Source organism: Lolium rigidum, chromosome 7, assembly GCF_022539505.1.
Source record: "Lolium rigidum isolate FL_2022 chromosome 7, APGP_CSIRO_Lrig_0.1, whole genome shotgun sequence".
In the NCBI taxonomy this organism is placed as follows: domain Eukaryota; kingdom Viridiplantae; phylum Streptophyta; class Magnoliopsida; order Poales; family Poaceae; genus Lolium; species Lolium rigidum.
Genome location: NC_061514.1, coordinates 9,575,313 through 9,586,978, shown reverse-complemented (window position 1 = coordinate 9,586,978; position 11,666 = coordinate 9,575,313).

Here is an 11,666-nt window from a genome sequence, read left to right as displayed (position 1 = left end):
GAGTATGGTGTACATAGTGGTAGTGTTCCTCTTTCCCGGATCTAGATCCGATATGCTCTACGTTGAAGAAGATGGTATGTACAGAGCATCTAACTGGGATCTACAGGGGTGGAAACGTAGTATCTAAGGGAGAGTCTTCTGGGGCCGATCTCCCTATACCGGTCAGCTACCCCTCCTTTTATAGTGGCATTGGCCCTCCTCCCCAAGAAAACTTGGCTGAGGGGAAACCACAGAATGACCCAAGGAGGCGGACAACTGTCCCTAACCTAACCATGGACTTTGTCCATGGCAACACCAACTGGCTTGGTTCACACGGGGTGGTTGTGGGCGATGTCGACACCCCCTGATGTATGATAACGCATGAAGCACACGTCCGTTGGGAACCCCAAGAGGAAGGTGTGATGCGTACAGCAGCAAGTTTTCCCTCAGTAAGAAACCAAGGTTATCGAACCAGTAGGAGATGAAGGCCACGTGAAGGTTGTTGGTGAAGGAGTGTAGTGCGGCGCAACACCGGGGATTCCGGCGCCAACGTGGAACCTGCACAACACAATCAAAATACTTTGCCCCAACTTAACAGTGAGGTTGTCAATCTCACCGGCTTGCTCGTAAACAAAGGATTAAACATATGGTGTGGAGAATGATGTTTGTTTGCAAAGAACAACGAGAGAACAATGATTGCAGTAGGTTGTATTTCAGATGTAAAAGAATGGACCGGGTCCACAGTTCACTAGTGGTGTCTCTCCAATAAGATAAATAGCATGTTGGGTGAACAAATTACAGCTTGGGAAATTGACAAATAGAGAGGGCATAACAATGCACATACATATCATGATGACTACTATGAGATTTACTTAGGGCATTACGACAAAGAACATAGACCGCTATCCAAGCATGCATCTATGCCTAAAAGTCCACCTTCGGGTTAGCATCCGCACCCCTTCCAGTATTAAGTTGCAAACAACAGACAATTGCATTAAGTACTGTGCGTAATGTAATCAATACAAATATCCTTAGACAAAGCATTGGTGTTTTATCCCTAGTGGCAACAACACATCCACAACCTTAGAACTTTCTGTCACTCGTCCCGCATTCAATGGAGGCATGAACCCACTATCGAGCATAAATACTCCCTCTTGGAGTCACAAGTATCAACTTGGCCAGAGCCTCTACTAGCAACGGAGACCATGCAAGAACATAAATAACACATATATGATAGATCGATAATCAACTTGACATAGTATTCCATATTCATCGGATCCCAACAAACGCAACATGTAGCATTACAAACAAATAATCTTGATCATGATAGGCAGCTCACAAGATCTAAACATGATAGCACAAGAGTGATACGTCTCCAACGTACCTATAATTTCTGATGTTCCATGTTTGTTTTATGACAATACTTACATGTTTTGCTTGCACTTTATAATGTTTTTATGTATTTTCCGGAACTAACCTATTAACGAGATGCCGAAGGGCCAGTTGCTGTTTTCTGTTGTTTTTGGTTCCGGAAAGGCTGTTCGGGCAATATTCTCGGAATTCGACGAAACGAAGACCCAACATCTTATTTTTCCCGGAACCTTCCAGAAAGTCAGAGGGGGACCAGAGGGGTGCCCTGGGGGCCCCACACGTGGTGGCGGCGCGGCCCATGAGGGGGGCGCGCCCCCCTAGTGTGAGGAGGCCCCGTGGCCCCTCCGACTCCGACTCTTCGCCTATTTAAGCCGTCCTGACCTAAAACATCGATACCAATTGACGAAACTCCGGAAAGACTCCAGGGCGCCGCCACATCGCGAAACTCCAATTCGGGGGACGAAGTCTCCGTTCCGGCACCCTGCCGGGACGGGGAAGTGCCCCGGAAGCCATCTCCATCAACGCCACCGCCTCCATCATGCTCCGTGAGTAGTTCCCCCATGGACTACGGGTTCTAGCTGTAGCTAGTTGGTATTCTCTCCCCCATGTACTTCAATACAATGATCTCATGAGCTGCCTTACATGACTGAGATTCATCTGATGTAATCGGTGTTGTGTTTGTTGGGATCCGATGAATATTGAATACTATGTCAAGTTGATTATCAATCTATCATATATGTTGTTTATGTTCTTGCATGCTCTCCGTTGCTAGTAGAGGCTCGGCTAAGTTGATACTTGTGACTCCAAGAGGGAGTATTTATGCTCGATAGTGGGTTCATGCCTCCATTGAATGCAGGACGAGTGACGGAAAGTTCTAAGGTTGTGGATGTGCTTGTTGCCACTAGGGATAAAACATCAATGCTTTGTCTAAGGATATTTGTGTTGATTACATTACGCACCATACTTAATGCAATTGTCATGTTGTTTGCAACTTAATACCTGGAAGGGGTTCGGATGATAACCTGAAGGTGGACTTTTTAGGCATAGATGCATGCTGGATAGCGGTCTATGTACTTTGTCGTAATGCCCTGATTAAATCTCATAGTAGTCATCGTGATATATGTATGTGCAATGCTATGCCTTCTCTATTTGTCAATTGGCTAACTGTAATTTGTTCACCCAACACTTGTTATTGGAGAGTTACCACTAGTGTAGATAGCTGGGAACCCCGGTCCATCTCTCATCATCATATACTCGTTCCTACATGACATTGGAAGTAGTATCAACTATTTTCTGGTGCCATTGCTCTCATATTACTCCTACTGCTGCTGTGTTACTGTTACTACTGCTCTCATATTACTGCAGCTTTCACATCACCCCTGTTATTAGTGCTTTTCCAGGTGCAGCTAAATTGACAACTCAGTTGTTAAGGCTTATAAGTATTCTTTACCTCCCCTTGAAATAAATTTGGGTTTTACTTCCCTCGAAGACTGTTGCGATCCCCTATACTTGTGTGTTATCAAAGAGGAGAAGACAACCATCTAGCTACTGCTATGGACCCATAGTCCAAGGATGAACTACTCACGCATCAGTCCGGAGGCGGGCATGGTGATGTAGAGCCCTCCGGTGATGATTCCCCTCTCCGGCAGGGTGCCGGAGGCGATCTTCAGAACCCCCGAGATGGGATTGATGGCGGCGGCGTCTCAGTAACTTTTCTCGTATCGTGGCTCTCGGTACTAGGGTTTTCGCGACGGAAGGAATAAATAGGCGAAGGGGCAGAGTCGGGGGGAGCCCGAGGGGCCCACCCCATATGGCGGCGTGACCAGGAGTGGGGCCGCGCCACCCTATGGTGTGGCCGCCTCGCGTCCCCTCTTCGTCTCCTCTTCGGTGTTCTGGAAGGCTCCGTGGAAAATAAGACCGTGGGCTTTTGTTTCGTCCAATTCCAAGAATATTTCCTGTGTAGGATTTCCGAAACCAAAAACAACAGAAAACAGGAACTGGCGCTTCGGCATCTTGTTAATAGGTTAGTACCGGAAAATGCATCAAAATGATGTAAAGTGTATATAAAACATGTGAGCATTGTCATAAAACTAGCATGGAACATAAGAAGTGATTCGAAGCAATGGTCTATAGTTTTGCTAACAAAAAGATAATGACTAAACAACTGAATCATATAGCAAAAACTTTTCATGAATAGTACTTTCAAGACAAGCATCAACAAGTCTTGCATAAGAGTTAACTCATAAAGCAATAGATTCAAAATAAAAGGCATTGAAGCAACACAAAGGATGATTAAGTTTCAGCAATTGCTTTCAACTTGTAACATGTATATCTCATGGATAGTTGTCAGCATAAAGTAATATAACAAGTGCAATAAGTAAACATGTAAGAATAAATGCACACAGTTGACACAAGTGTTTGCTTCTAAGATAGAAAGAAGTAGGTAAATGATACGTCTCCGACGTATCGATAATTTCTTATGTTCCATGCCACATTATTGATGATATCTACATGTTTTATACACACTTTATGTCATATTTATGTGTTTTCTGGAACTAACCTATTAACAAGATGCCGAAGTGCCAGTCCCTGTTTTCTGCTGTTTTTGGTTTCAGAAATCCTAGTAAGGAAATATTCTCGGAATCGGACGAAATCAAGACCCAGGTTCCTATTTTTCCCGGAACCATCCAGAACACCCGAGAGCCGCCAGAGGGAAGCCCTGGGGGCCCCACACCACACCCTGCGCGGCCGGAGGGGGCCGCGCCGCCCTATGGTGTGGTGGCCCCAGGCCCCCTCCGAGGCTACCCTTCCGCCTATTTAAAGCCTCCGTCGCGAAAACCCTATTACGAAGAACAAAACCCACAGAAACCTTCCAGAGCCGCCGCCATCGCGAAGCCAAGATCTGGGGGACAGGAGTCTCTGTTCCGGCACCCTGCCGGAGCGGGGAAATGCCCCCGGAAGGCTTCTCCATCGACACCGCTGCCATCTCCACCGCCATCTTCATCACCGCTGCTGCTCCCATGAGGAGGAGTAGTTCTCCATCGAGGCTCGGGGTTGTACCGGTAGCTATGTGGTTCATCTCTCTCCTATGTGCTTCAATACAATAATCTCATGAGCTGCCTTACATGATTGAGATTCATATGATGATGCTTGTAATCTAGATGTCATTGTGCTAGTCAAGTGAGTTTTACTTATGTGATCTCCGGAGACTCCTTGTCCCACGTGTGTAAAGGTGACAGTGTGTGCACCGTGTGGGTCTCTTAGGCTATATTTCACAGAATACTTACTCACTGTTATGAATGGCATAGTGAAGTGCTTATTTATATCTCTTTATGATTGCAATGTGTTTTGTATCACAATTTATCTATGTGCTACTCTAGCAATGTTATTAAAGTAGTTTTATTCCTCCTGCACGGTGTAATGGTGACAGTGTGTGCATCCGTGTTAGTACTTGGCGTATGCTATGATCATGATCTCTTGTAGATTGTGAAGTTAACTATTGCTATGATAGTATTGATGTGATCTATTCCTCCTACATAGCGTGAAGGTGACAAGTGTGCATGCTCGTGTTAGTACTTGGTTTAGTCGAATTGATCTTTCTTGCACTCTAAGGTTATTTAAATATGAACATTGAATTGTGGAGCTTGTTAACTCCGGCATTGAGGGTTCGTGTAATCCTACGCAATGTGTTCATCATCCAACAAGAGTGTAGAGTATGCATTTATCTATTCTCGTTATGTGATCAATGTTGAGAGTGTCCACTAGTGAAAGTCTAATCCCTAGGGCTTGTTCCTAAATATCGCTATCGCTGCTTGTTTACTTGTTTCTACTCGCGTTACTACTGCTACCATATTACCACCATCAACTACACGCCGACAAGCTATTTTCCGGCACCGTTGCTACTTGCTCATACTTATTTATACCACCTGTATTTCACTATCTCTTCGCCGAACTAGTGCACCTATTAGGTGTGTTGGGGACACAAGAGACTTCTTGCTTTGTGGTTGCAGGGGTTGCATGAGAGGGATATCTTTGACCTCTTCCTCCCCGAGTTCGATAAACCTTGGGTGATCCACTTAAGGGAAACTTGCTCGTTGTTCTACAAACCTCTGCTCTTGGAGGCCCAACACTGTCTACAAGAATAGAAGCTCCCGTAGACATCAAGCACTTTTCACGGCGCCGTTGCTGGGAGGAAAGGTAAAAAGGCACTCATACTCCGGTTCCAGGTAACAGTACTTTTCTGGTGCCATTGTGTTTGTGCTCGAAGATATTTCCTTTAGATCCTGCAATTGCATCTTTTTGTTTCTTGTTTACACTAGTTGGGCATAATGGACAACAATGAGCTTCTTATTCTGTTTCCTCATTTAAAACATGGATTGTTTGATGCGAAAATTAAAAAACCTATGGAATCTTATTTGCATGCTTGGTAGTAATATTAGTATGAACGCTTTGAACACCATTGTTGATAATAATGTAGAAAGTTCTAAGCTTGGGGAAGCTGGTTTTCATGATTTTTTTAGTCCCCCAAGCATTGAGGAGAAAATTTTCTTTGATGATACTTTGCCTCCTATTTATGATAATTATAATGATAGTGGTCTTTTGGTGCCACCTACTATGGAGAGTAAATTTTGTTGTGATTATACTATGCCTCCTACACTTGAAGAGAATAATAATGATAGCTACTTTGTTGAATTTGCTCCCACTACAACTAATAAAATTGATTATGCCTATGTGGAGAGTAATAATTTTATGCATGAGACTCATGATAAGAATGCTTTATGTGATAGTTATATTGTTGAGTTTGCTCATGTTGCTACTGAAAGTTATTATGAGAGAGGAAAATATGGTTGTAGAAATTTTCATGTTACTAAAATGCCTCTCTATGTGCTGAATTTTTTGAAGCTACACTTGTTTTATCTTCCTATGCTTGTTACTTTGCTCTTCATGAATTTGTTTATTTACAAGATTCCTATGCATAGGAAGCATGTTAGACTTAAATTTGTTTTGAATTTGCTTCTTGATGCTCTCTTTTGCTTCATACTCTATTTTTCATGTGAGCATCATTAAAACTGCTGAGCCCATCTTAACGGCTATAAAGAAAGAACTTCTTGGGAGATAACCCATGTGTTATTTTGCTACAGTACTTTGTTTTATATTTGTGTCTTGGAAGTTGTTTACTACTGTAGCAACCTTTCCTTATCTTAGTTTTGTGTTTTGTTGTGCCAAGTAAAGTCTTTGATAGTAAAGTGAATACTAGATTTGGATTACTGCGCAGTTCCAGCATTTCTTTGCTGTCACGAATCTGGGTCTACCTCCCTGTAGGTAGCTCAGAAAATTAAGCCAATTTACGTGCATGATCCTCAGATATGTACGCAACTTTCATTCAATTTGAGCATTTTCATTTGAGCAAGTCTGGTGGCCTAATAAAATCCATCTTTACGGACTGTTCTGTTTTGACAGATTCTGCCTTTTATTTCGCATTGCCTCTTTTGCTATGTTGGATGAATTTCTTTGATCCATTAATGTCCAGTAGCTTTATGCAATGTCCAGAAGTGTTAAGAATGATTGTGTCACCTCTGAACATGTGAATTTTTATTATGCACTAACCCTCTAATGAGTTGTTTCGAGTTTGGTGTGGAGGAATTTTTCAAGGATCAAGAGAGGAGTATGATGCAATATGATCAAGGAGAGTGAAAGCTCTAAGCTTGGGGATGCCCCGGTGGTTCACCCCTGCATATTATAAGAAGACTCAAGCGTCTAAGCTTGGGGATGCCCAAGGCATCCCCTTCTTCATCGACAACATTATCAGGTTCCTCCCCTGAAACTATATTTTTATTCCGTCACATCTTATGCACTTTGCTTGGAGCGTCGGTTTGTTTTGTTTTTGTTTTGTGTGAATAAAATGGATCCTGGCATTCACTTTATGGGAGAGAGACACGCTCCGCTGTAGCATATGGACAAGTATGTCCTTAGGCTCTACTCATAGTATTCATGGCGAAGTTTCTTCTTCGTTAAATTGTTATATGGTTGGAATTGGAAAATGCTACATGTAGTAATTGGTAGAATGTCTTGGATAATTTGATACTTGGCAATTGTTGTGCTCATGTTTAAGCTCTTGCATCATATACTTTGCACCCATTAATGAAGAAACACTTAGAGCTTGCTAATTTGGTTTGCATATTTGGTTTCTCTAGAGTCTAGATAACATCTAGTATTGAGTTTTGAACAACAAGAAAGACGGTGTAGAGTCTTATAATGTTTACAATATGTCTTTTATGTGAGTTTTGCTGCACCGGTTCATCCTTGTGTTTGTTTCAAATAACCTTGCTAGCCTAAACCTTGTATCGAGAGGGAATACTTCTCATGCATCCAAAATCCTTGAGCCAACCACTATGCCATTTGTGTCCACCATACCTACCTACTACATGGTATTTCTCCGCCATTCCAAAGTAAATTGATTGAGTGCTACCTTTAAATTTCCATCATTCGCCTTTGCAATATATAGCTCATGGGACAAAATAGCCTTAAAAACTATTGTGGTATTGAATATGTACTTATGCACTTTATCTCTTATTAAGTTGCTTGTTGTGCGATAACCATGTTTACGGGGACGCCATCAACTATTCTTTGTTGAACATCATGTGAGTTGCTATGCATGTCCGTCTTGTCCGAAGTAAGAGAGATCTACCACCTTAATGGTTGGAGCATGCATACTGTTAGAGAAGAACATTGGGCCGCTAACTAAAGCCATGAATCATGGTGGAAGTTTCAGTTTTGGACATATATCCTCAATCTCATATGAGAACATTAATTGTTGCTACATGCTTATGCATTCAAGAGGAGTCCATTATCTGTTGTCTATGTTGTCCCGGTATGGATGTCTAAGTTGAGAATAATCAAAAGCGAGAAATCCAAAATGCGAGCTTTCTCCTTAGACCTTTGTACAGGCGGCATGGAGGTACCCCATTGTGACACTTGGTTAAAACATGTGTATTGTGATGATCCGGTAGTCCAAGCTAATTAGGACAAGGTGCGGGCACTATTAGTATACTATGCATGAGGCTTGCAACTTGTAAGATATAATTTACATGATACATATGCTTTATTACTACCGTTGACAAAATTGTTTCATGTTTTCAAAATCAAAGCTCTAGCACAAATATAGCAATCGATGCTTTTCCTCTTTGAAGGACCTTTCTTCTACTTTTATTGTTGAGTCAGTTCACCTATTTCTCTCCACCTCAAGAAGCAAACACTTGTGTGAACTGGTGCATTGATTCCTACATACTTGCATATTGCACTTGTTATATTACTCTATGTTGACAATTATCCATGAGATATACATGTTATAAGTTGAAAGCAACCGCTGAAACTTAATCTTCCTTTGTGTTGCTTCAATACTTCTACTTTGAATTATTGCTTTATGAGTTAACTCTTATGCAAGACTTATTGATGCTTGTCTTTAAGTACTATTCATGAAAAGTCTTTGCTTTATGATTCAGTTGTTTACTCATGTCATTACCATTGTTTTGATCGCTGCATTCATTACATATGTTTACAATATGATCAAGGTTATGATGGCATGTCACTTCGAAATTATCTTTGTTATCGTTTTACTCGCTCGGGACGAGCGAGAACTAAGCTTGGGGATGCCGATACGTCTCCAACGTATCGATAATTTCTTATGTTCCATGCCACATTATTGATGATATCTACATGTTTTATACACACTTTATGTCATATTTATGCGTTTTACGGAACTGACCTATTAACAAGATGCCGAAGTGCCGATCCTGTTTTCTGCTGTTTTTGGTTTCAGAAATCCTAGTAAGGAAATATTCTCGGAATCGGACGAAATCAAGACCCAGGTTCCTATTTTTCCCGGAACCATCCAGAACACCCGAGAGCCGCCAGAGGGAAGCCTTGGGGGCCCCACACCACACCTCGGCGCGGCCGGAGGGGGCCGCGCCGCCCTATGGTGTGGTGGCCCCGAGCCCCTCCGAGGCTACCCTTCCGCCTATTTAAAGCCTCCGTCGCGAAAACCCTATTACGAAGAACAAAACCCACGAAACCTTCCGGAGCCGCCGCCATCGCGAAGCCAAGATCCGGGGGACAGGAGTCTCGTTCCGGCACCCTGCCGGAGCGGGGAAGTGCCCCGGAAGGCTTCTCCATCGACACCGCTGCCATCTCCACCGCCATCTTCATCACCGCTGCTGCTCCCATGAGGAGGGAGTAGTTCTCCATCGAGGCTCGGGGCTGTACCGGTAGCTATGTGGTTCATCTCTCTCCTATGTGCTTCAATACAATAATCTCATGAGCTGCCTTACATGATTGAGATTCATATGATGATGCTTGTAATCTAGATGTCATTGTGCTAGTCAAGTGAGTTTTACTTATGTGATCTCCGGAGACTCCTTGTCCCACGTGTGTAAAGGTGACAGAGTGTGTGCACCGTGTGGGTCTCTTAGGCTATATTTCACAGAATACTTACTCACTCGTTATGAATGGCATAGTGAAGTGCTTATTTATATCTCTTTATGATTGCAATGTGTTTTGTATCACAATTTATCTATGTGCTACTCTAGCAATGTTATTAAAGTAGTTTTATTCCTCCCGCACGGTGTAATGGTGACGGTGTGTGCATCCGTGTTAGTACTTGGCGTATGCTATGATCATGATCTCTTGTAGATTGTGAAGTTAACTATTGCTATGATAGTATTGATGTGATCTATTCCTCCTACATAGCGTGAAGGTGACGAGTGTGCATCGTTGTGTTAGTACTTGGTTTAGTCGAATTGATCTTTCTTGCACTCTAAGGTTATTTAAATATGAACATTGAACTGTGGAGCTTGTTAACTCCGGCATTGAGGGTTCGTGTAATCCTACGCAATGTGTTCATCATCCAACAAGAGTGTAGAGTATGCATTTATCTATTCTGTTATGTGATCAATGTTGAGAGTGTCCACTAGTGAAAGTCTAATCCCTAGGCCTTGTTCCTAAATATCGCTATCGCTGCTTGTTTATCTGTTTCTATTGCGTTACTACTGCTACCATATTACCACCATCAACTACACGCCGACAAGCTATTTTCCGGCACCGTTGCTACTTGCTCATACTTATTTATACCACCTGTATTTCACTATCTCTTCGCCGAACTAGTGCACCTATTAGGTGTGTTGGGGACACAAGAGACTTCTTGCTTTGTGGTTGCGGGGTTGCATGAGAGGGATATCTTTGACCTCTTCCTCCCTGAGTTCGATAAACCTTGGGTGATCCACTTAAGGGAAACTTGCTGCTGTTCTACAAACCTCTGCTCTTGGAGGCCCAACACTGTCTACAAGAATAGAAGCTCCCGTAGACATCAGTAAACTGACTCAACATAAAGTAAACGAAAGGCCCTTCGCAGAGGGAAGCAGGGATTACTCATGTGGTAGATTTTTTTATTTTGAAAACATGGAAACAATTTTGTCAACGGTAGTAATAATTCATATGTGTTATGCATAAAACCTCCTATAAGTTGCAAGCCTCATGCATCGAATACCAATATATAGTGCCCGCACCTTGTCCTAATTAGCTCGGACTTCCATGGATTATCATTGCATTACATATGTTTCAACCAAGTGTCACAAAGGGGTACCTCTATGCCACCTGTACAAAGGTCCAAGGAGATAGATCGCATTTGATTTCTCAATTTTTATAGATCTCAACTTGAGGACATCCATACCGGGACAACATAGAAAACAGATAATGGACTCCTCTTTTATGCTTTAAGCATTCAACAACGAGATAATATTCTCATAAGAGATTTGAGGATTAATGTCCAAGCTGAAACTTCCACCATGATACATGGCTTTGGTTGGCGGCCCAATGTTCTTCTCTAACAATATGCATACTCAAACCATTTAATCATGAGAAATCTCCCTTACTTCACACAAGACGAACATGCATAGAAACTCACATGATATTCAACAAAGGTGTAACAGGTTGATGGCATCCCCAGAAACATGGTTACCGCTCAACAAGCAACTTATAAGAACTAAGATACATAAGCGACATATTCATTACCACAATAGTTTTTAGGCTACTTTCCCATGAGCTATGTATTGCAAAGACAAGGAATGAAATTTTTAAAGGTAGCATGCAAGCAATTTACTTTGGAATGGCAGAAAAATACCACATAGTAGGTAGTTATGGTGGACACAAATGGCATAAGTTTTGGCTCAAGGTTTTGGATGCACGAGAAACATTCCCTCTCAGTACAAGGCTTAGGCTAGCAAGGTTGTTTGAAGCAAACACAAGTATGAACCGGTACAGCA